Source organism: Durio zibethinus, unplaced genomic scaffold (assembly GCF_047325235.1).
Source record: "Durio zibethinus cultivar Kanyao isolate XHJ-2024 unplaced genomic scaffold, ASM4732523v1 HiC_scaffold_3, whole genome shotgun sequence".
NCBI classification, from domain to species: domain Eukaryota; kingdom Viridiplantae; phylum Streptophyta; class Magnoliopsida; order Malvales; family Malvaceae; genus Durio; species Durio zibethinus.
Window position 1 is genome coordinate 2,106,609 of NW_028323044.1, and position 9,620 is coordinate 2,116,228.

The following is a 9,620-nucleotide window of genomic DNA, read 5'->3' on the forward strand; positions in this document are numbered from 1 at the left end:
CCATTTCTCTCGGTAATCTATTATTAACAACTTCTTTCCAACTTCTTTCACTGTAAAGAAAAAAAGAATACGAGATTCATGACTTGGTTCAAACAAGAGAAAGAAACAAACATAAAATTATTCATAGATATTCACGATATGTTCCCTATGGTAACTGGGTTCATGAATTATGGCCACCAAACAGTCCGAGCAGCAAGGTACATTGGTCAAGGTTTCATGATTACCTTATCCCACGCAAATCGTTTACCTGTAACTATTCAATACCCTTATGAAAAATTAATCGCATCAGAGCGTTTCCGTGGGCGAATCCATTTTGAATTTGATAAATGCATTGCTTGTGAAGTATGTGTTCGTGTATGCCCTATAGATCTGCCTGTTGTTGATTGGAAATTTGAAACGGATATTAGAAAAAAACGATTGCTTAATTACAGTATTGATTTCGGAATTTGTATATTTTGTGGTAACTGCGTTGAGTATTGTCCAACAAATTGTTTATCAATGACTGAAGAATATGAACTTTCTACTTACGACCGTCACGAATTGAATTATAATCAAATTGCTTTGGGCCGTTTACCAATGTCAGTAATTGACGATTATACAATTCGAACAATTTTGAATTCGCCTCAAAGAAAAACTGAGTAAGTAAACCTCCTATTCTATTAAAGAGAAATTTCCAATTCTTTTAAGGTTCCGTTTTGGTTTAAGTTAAAAGAATATTTGGTTTGACTTAAAAGAATGAGGCCTTTACTCTTTGTTTGGTCAATAAATAAAAATTCAATTACAAATTAACTGGTTGATAAGAATTTCGAATTCATTTTTCTTGAAAATCTATTAATATATTCGTAATTATTTCGAAATATATAGTTTCAAAAAACAAAATACCCTTTCGAACCGAACAAAAAAAAAGAATTAAAAACGAAACAATAATTGTACTTAGATCAATTCACACCTAATAGATTAGGATTTTATTCAATTAGGAACGTATCATAAAAAAAAAATTCCTGGTCGGGTCAATAAGATCATGAAAAGCATTTCGATTTATTTATCTCTTATTTTACATATAATGGATTTGCCTGGACCAATACACGATTTTCTTTTAGTTTTTCTGGGATCGGGTCTTATATTAGGGGGCCTGGGAGTGGTATTACTTACCAATCCAATTTTTTCTGCCTTTTCATTGGGATTGGTTCTTGTTTGTATATCCTTATTCTATATTCTCTCAAATTCTCATTTTGTAGCTGCTGCCCAGCTTCTTATTTATGTGGGAGCCATAAATGTTTTAATCCTATTTGCTGTGATGTTCATGAATGGTTCAGAATATTATAAAAATTTTAATCTGTGGACCATTGGGAATGGCCTTACTTCGTTGATTTGTACAAGTATTCTTGTTTCGCTAATTACTACTATATTAGATACATCATGGTACGGGATTATTTGGACTACAAGATCAAACCAAATTATAGAACAAGATTTGATAAGTAATAGTCAACAAATTGGAATTCATTTAGCAACAGATTTTTTTCTTCCATTTGAATTCATTTCACTAATTCTTTTAGTTGCTTTGATAGGTGCAATTGCTGTGGCTCGTCAGTAATAAATCTTTCTAACTAGGAATAGCAAGCAATCCAAATTAAACTTTTTTCTGTCTTATCGCATCTATTTTCCTTGAATTCTTGTTCGTGTATAAAATATAAAATAGAAATTCGTTTATTCGAGATATTTCCAATATATTCTTTTTGTTATATTCTATTCTAGTCAATCAAATCCGTTGAATTATTGTTCATATTAAAATGAATCGAAATTGATAAGGAGTTGGTCAATGATGCTCGAACATATACTTGTTTTGAGTGCCTATTTATTTTCTATCGGTATTTATGGATTGATCACGAGTCGAAATATGGTTCGGGCCCTTATGTGTCTTGAACTTATACTGAATGCGGTTAATATAAATTTTGTAACATTTTCTGATTTTTTTGATAGTCGGCAATTAAAAGGAAATATTTTATCAATTTTTGTTATAGCTATTGCAGCCGCTGAAGCAGCTATTGGATCAGCTATTGTTTCCTCAATTTATCGTAACAGAAAATCAACGCGTATCAATCAATCAACTTTGTTGAATAAGTAATATTAATAATATTAAATTATAAGATTCACCAATTTGAATTAGCATGTCCAATATGTTGGAATCTACATCATGTTTTCGAAAACGTAAGAAATCAAAGTATCTTGGTCCTTTCTTATGAGTTGATCCCGAAGGAAATTGATTAGAAAATTTCTGGTAAATCGTTGATTCATCTGGTGTTTAACTATAATGATTCATTTACAAGTTTACTAGATTGAAATTTTATGATGTTCAAAAAATTATAGATCCCATGTCACATTCAGTAAAAATTTATGATACATGTATAGGGTGTACTCAATGTGTCCGAGCCTGCCCCACCGATGTGTTAGAAATGATACCTTGGGATGGATGTAAAGCTAAGCAAATTGCTTCCGCTCCAAGAACAGAAGACTGTGTTGGTTGTAAGAGATGTGAATCCGCTTGTCCAACAGATTTCTTGAGCGTTCGAGTTTATTTATGGCATGAAACAACTCGAAGTATGGGTCTAGCTTATTGATACGTTCCCGAAAACCCCACTTGAATACATTTTGAATCCATTTTATTTTTTTTTTACTGAAAAAACCCGTGCTCAAAAAAAATCTTTTTTGAGCACGGGTTTTTCTGGTCCAAGTGCATCTTGTCTTTACCACGAATTATTTTCCTTGGTTAACAATAATTGTAGTTTTACCAATATCTGCAGGTTCTTTAATTTTCTTTCTTCCTCATAGAGGAAATAAGCTAATTAAGTGGTATACTATGTGTATATGCATATTTGAACTCCTTCTAACAACCTATGCATTTTGTTATCATTTCCGATTGGACGATCCATTAATCCAGCTGGAGGAAGATTATAAATGGATAAATTTTTTTGATTTTTACTGGAGATTGGGAATAGATGGACTTTCTATAGGGCCCATTTTACTGACAGGATTTATCACTACTTTAGCTACTTTGGCGGCTTGGCCAGTTACTCGAGATTCGCGATTATTCCATTTCTTGATGCTAGCAATGTACAGTGGTCAAATAGGATCATTTTCTTCTCGAGACCTTTTACTTTTTTTCATCATGTGGGAGTTCGAATTAATTCCCGTTTATCTACTTCTATCCATGTGGGGGGGAAAGAAACGTCTGTACTCGGCTACAAAATTTATTTTGTACACTGCGGGGGGTTCCATTTTTTTATTAATAGGAGTTTTGGGTATCGGTTTATACGGTTCTAATGAACCAACATTAAATTTTGAAACATTAGCTAATCAATCGTATCCTGTCGCACTGGAAATCATATTCTATATTGGATTTCTTATTGCTTTTGCTGTCAAATCGCCGATTATACCCTTACATACGTGGTTACCAGACACCCATGGGGAGGCACATTACAGTACTTGTATGCTTCTAGCCGGAATTTTATTAAAAATGGGAGCGTATGGATTAGTTCGCATCAATATGGAATTATTACCCCACGCTCATTCCATATTTTCTCCCTGGTTGATAATAGTGGGTACAATGCAAATAATTTATGCAGCTTCAACATCTCTTGGTCAACGGAATTTAAAAAAAAGAATAGCCTATTCCTCCGTATCTCATATGGGTTTCATAATTATAGGAATTGGCTCTATAACTGATACGGGACTCAACGGAGCTATTTTACAAATAATATCTCATGGATTTATCGGTGCTGCACTTTTTTTCTTGGCAGGAACGAGTTATGATAGAATGCGTCTTTTTTATCTCGACGAAATGGGTGGAATGGCTATTCCGATTCCAAAAATATTTACGATGTTCAGTATCTTATCGATGGCTTCTCTTGCATTACCGGGCATGAGTGGTTTTGTTGCAGAGTTGATAGTCTTTTTTGGAATAATTACCAGCCAAAAATATTTTTTAATGCCAAAAATACTAATTACTTTCGTAATGTCAATTGGAATGATATTAACTCCTATTTATTCATTATCTATGTCACGTCAAATGTTCTATGGATACAAGCTATTTAATGCTCAAAGTTCTTATTTTTTTGATTCTGGACCACGAGAGTTATTTGTTTCGATCTCTATCTTTCTACCAGTAATAGGTATTGGTATTTATCCGGATTTTGTCCTCTCATTATCAGGTGAGAAGGTCGAAACTATTCTATATAATTATTTTTATAGATAGTTTTGATGAATAAAACAAAAAATCAAAAAGTAATCCTATGATTTTTAAAATTGTTCGTTGTACAGTGAAAAAAAAAAGAAAGAAGTCTTTTTTCTTCTCTTAAGTTTAAGTTAAGTAAAAAAAGGTAAAAGAATTAAATTGAATTTTAATCAGACATCTTTGGCTTTTGTTAGAACCTTTTGAATCAAGTAGTGGAGTGATTCAAAAGGTTCTTGACAGCTTACAATAAGTTTTCTTATATATACGCTGTCCTATCTTAGTATTTGTTAGGCTTAGCCTTTTTATTCAATTCAATTAGATGTTAATGTAAATGAACCATAACTATGTAAACCTATTCCTAATAGATTGACCCCAAAATAGCATATCCAAATTATAAGAAATCCCATAGAAGCCACAAGTGCGGAATTTACACCTTCCAAATTTTTATTTGTTCGGGTATGTAAATAAATCGCGAATACGGTCCAAGTAATAAATGCCCAAGTTTCCTTTGGGTCCCAATTCCAATATGATCCCCACGCCTCATTAGCCCATACGGCTCCCGAAAGAATTCCTATGGTTAAAAAGATAAACCCGAGACTAATAATACGATAACTCCAACGATCCAATTGTTGAGTCAATTGATACCTGTAAAAATTTTTAGAAGAAAGAAAATAAGTGTTTAATAAAACATTGCTTCTTTCATTCATGTATTGGATTTCGCCAAACGAAAATGACTGATTTAATAAATTATTGTTTTTACCAATAATTTTTATGGCTTTTCGAAATGTAATGACTAGAAGAGCTACTGATAATAATGATCCACATAAAAGAGCTGCATAGCCTAATACCATCATACTTACGTGCATCATTAACCACTGGGATTGGAGAGCAGGCGCTAATATTGCGGATTGATGCATTTTGGTTAAAAGACCCGAAGTGGCAAAGCCTTGGGTAAAAATAACACTTGGTGCGGTTATTGCGCTTAAATCATTTTTACGCTTTTTAAAATAGTAAACCATATGAATAAGGGAGAAACCCCATGAAAGAAAGATTAATGATTCATATAAATCACTTAATGGGAAATGTCCTGAATAAATCCAACGAGTGACTAATAATCCTGTTATACAGAAAAAGGTAACTATCATGCCCTTTTCTGATGAATCATATAGTCCTACGACTTCATCGACTAATAAGAATAAGGTTAAAAAATGAATTGTAATTACAATTGAAACGACCGAAAAGGATATATGAGTTAATATATGCTCTAAAGTTGAAAAAATCATAAGAATTCTGAAAAAAGCGAGGGTTTCTAGATTTTATGGAATGGAAATCAGGAATTAAATTCATTATAGGACTTATTCTATCTCTTTTAGAAGATACTATGCCGCTACTCGGACTCGAACCGAGATGCTCTAGCACTGCTTCCTAAGAGCAGCGTGTCTACCGATTTCACCATAGCGGCTTGCTCGAAATCATAATAAGCCATTTTTTATTCAATCGTCGAGATTGAAGGTGAAGGGGTCAATTCAATGTAAAATGTAAAAGAAGCATTTAATTTAAATTGATGAATAAAAACTCGTTTAAATAGCAATTTGAAGGTTCAAAAAGAATCTTTATTATTTATCGTTTTATTTAATTATCCTTTTTTTTATTTAATATTTAATTTAATATTTAATTATTTCAACAGAGATTTTATAGTTTGTGTTTTCCTAAAAGAGAACTCCTCTATTGTAACTAAACTAACTAGTTGTAACTTCAATTCATAGATAGAATTCAACAAAAAAATGTTCTTTATCATTTTAATTTTTTAATGATTCATCTCTCATTCTTTTATATGATTTTTATGAATCTATAAAAAAAAAAATGCTTATCAATTGAATGAATAAATGAATGAAAAAATATTATTTTTAGAGATCACAATTTCAGCACCACATCCAATGATTTCAAAAGATTTATGTAATTTGCATAGCTTTGTATTAATCGTTAGGATTTTGCGTTTTAAGGATTTATCAAACCAACTAGATATTGGGTTGTACACGTTACGTTATATAAAAAGCGTTTCGATTCCTGTCATAATTGTACCATACTTCAAAAAAGTATTTCGAATTTCGAATTCTAAAAATATGTCTTGATTCATCTTCTTATACAAACATAGAATTTTTTTAGATCATTTTAAATTGATACATTATTTGTATATCCACTAAATTATAAAGGGAGTTTTCTCAATTGGGTTGAAAGCAAGGGAAGGATATATAGTAATTCAGAGAAATAATGATTCATAAAGTTACAAAATTGAAACTTAATGGATTAGTTTCAACAACCCAGTTAAAGCTCTTATATATATGTGCTCCGATATAGCTATAGTATAAATATACAAATTTTTATTATTTAATTATTTAATTATTTATTATTATAAATTGAAATTGAATATTATAAAAATAACAAATTATTATAACACTAAGATACCAAATGGGGCGATGGGGAAAATGAGAATCCCCATCCCGGAAATGAAAAAAAAAAAGATATTCAAAAAAGAAAACCTTTGTATCTTATTCGAGTTAAACCAATTCAGATTAAAAAAAAATTATTTGTCGTACAAAAAAACTTTTTGAATTACCCGTAAAAATAGATCTCGATAATGAAAAAGCTTTCAACGCCGCCCAATATCCTTTCTTTTTCCAAACATTTTTTCGAATACGCTTTTTTGATGTAGAAGTACGTTTTTTTGGAACTGCCATTCAAAAAAAAGGTTATTTAGTGCTATAGTTGGATGTCAAAGACATCTATTTTTAAAACAAAATGATCGGTGTCTTTATGTCATTATTTATCTATTCCTATAGATTTTCTAGATTAATAGATTTTCTAGATTATAATTATCTATATACTACTATATAAATTTCATAAGAACTAAATAGAGATGGGAAAATAACATAAAATGCTTCTATTCTAGAAAAAAAAAAAAAAAAAAATATGATATAACCTTTTTTTATTTATATTCCATACACTATCCAGAAAAAAAGAAGAATTTGTATTTAATTTATTGGTACCTTTCTTTTTTATATCTCCATTCAAATCTATAGGATAGATTAGGATCTATTATGATATATAAATTGAATTGATGAAATCAAAAAAACGTAAAAAAGAGTCTTTCCTTCTCTATCTCTGCCTATTTTTTTTGTCGTCCTACATTTATAATTTATACATCTCCATTTATACACGAAAAATACATCAAAACAAAAAAATGTAAAAAAACCATTTTATTTACCTAATAAAAAACAAACTTGAATTTTTTTCTATTAATTGGTAATTGGTCAAGCTCGAAGAGAGAGTATGCCCAATTTTCATTTTCAATCAAATTCGAATGAGACTCGTAATTAATCTGTTAAAGGATACATAATTTTGAAAAAAAAAAAGAATATTTTTTTTTTCCATTAGTAACTCGGTGATATCATTTGATTACTTCTAACTTCGAAATTTGAATATTTTTGAAATATTTGAGAAAGATTAAAAGATTAATAATAGAAAATTCCAGTTAACTTTGTAATATCTTGATTGTATTATTGCTCCCTTTCCATCAAAAGAGATAAGAGCCGGTGAATCAGAAACGATTAATTAAGAAAGAATAAGAAAAAAGTTTTTATGGAGCATACATATCAATATTCATGGATCATACCTTTTGTGCCACTTCCAATTCCTATTTTAATAGGAATGGGACTCCTACTTTTTCCGACGGCAACAAAAAATCTTCGTCGTATGTGGGCTTTTCCCAATATTTTATTGTTAAGTATAGTTATGATTTTTTCGGTCGATCTGTCTATTCAGCAAATAAATAGAAGTTCTATCTATCAATATGGATGGTCTTGGACCATCAATAATGATTTTTCTTTCGAGTTTGGCTACTTTATTGATTCACTTACCTCTATTATGTCAATATTAATCACTACTGTTGGAATTTTTGTTCTTATTTATAGTGACAATTATATGTCTCATGATCAAGGATATTTGAGATTTTTTGCTTATATGAGTTTATTCAATACTTCAATGTTGGGATTAGTTACTAGTTCTAATTTGATACAAATTTATATTTTTTGGGAATTGGTTGGAATGTGTTCTTATCTATTAATAGGGTTTTGGTTCACACGACCTGTTGCGGCAAACGCTTGTCAAAAAGCGTTTGTAACTAATCGGATAGGCGATTTTGGTTTATTATTAGGAATCTTAGGTTTTTATTGGATAACGGGAAGTTTCGAATTTCAAGATTTGTTCGAAATATTTAATAACGTGATTTATAATAATGAGGTTCATTTTTTATTTGTTACTTTATGTGCCTCTTTATTATTTGCCGGCGCAGTTGCTAAATCTGCGCAGTTTCCCCTTCATGTATGGTTACCTGATGCCATGGAGGGGCCTACTCCTATTTCGGCTCTTATACATGCTGCCACTATGGTAGCAGCGGGAATTTTTCTTGTAGCCCGCCTTCTTCCTCTTTTCATAGTTATACCTTACATAATGAATCTAATATCTTTGATAGGTATAATAACAGTATTATTAGGGGCTACTTTAGCTCTTGCTCAAAAAGATATTAAGAGGGGTTTAGCCTATTCTACAATGTCCCAACTGGGTTATATGATGGTAGCTCTAGGTATGGGGTCTTATCGAGCCGCTTTATTTCATTTGATTACTCATGCTTATTCGAAGGCATTGTTGTTTTTAGGATCCGGATCCATTATTCATTCCATGGAAGCTATTGTTGGATATTCTCCAGATAAAAGCCAGAATATGGTTTTTATGGGCGGTTTAAGAAAGCATGTGCCAATTACACAAATTGCTTTTTTAGTGGGTACACTTTCTCTTTGTGGTATTCCACCCCTTGCTTGTTTTTGGTCCAAAGATGAAATTCTTAGTGACAGTTGGTTGTATTCACCGATTTTTGCAATAATAGCTTGGTCCACGGCCGGATTAACAGCATTTTATATGTTTCGGATCTATTTACTTACTTTTGAAGGACATTTAAACATTAATTTTCAAAATTATAGTGGCAAAAAAGGTAGCTCCTTCTATTCAATAAAACTATGGGGTAAAAAAGAAGAGCAAACAATGATTAACAGAAATTTTCCTTTATCCCCTTTATTAACAATGAATAATTTATTAACAATGAATAATAATGAGAAGCCATATAGAATTGGTGGTAATGTAAAAAAAGGGGCTCTTATTACTATTACGAATTTTGGCTACAAGAAGGCTTTTTCTTATCCTCATGAATCGGATAATACTATGTTATTTCCTATGCTTATACTGGTTCTATTTACTTTTTTTGTTGGAGCCATAGCAATTCCTTTTAATCAAGAAGGAATACATTTGGATATATTATCCAAATTATTAACTCCAT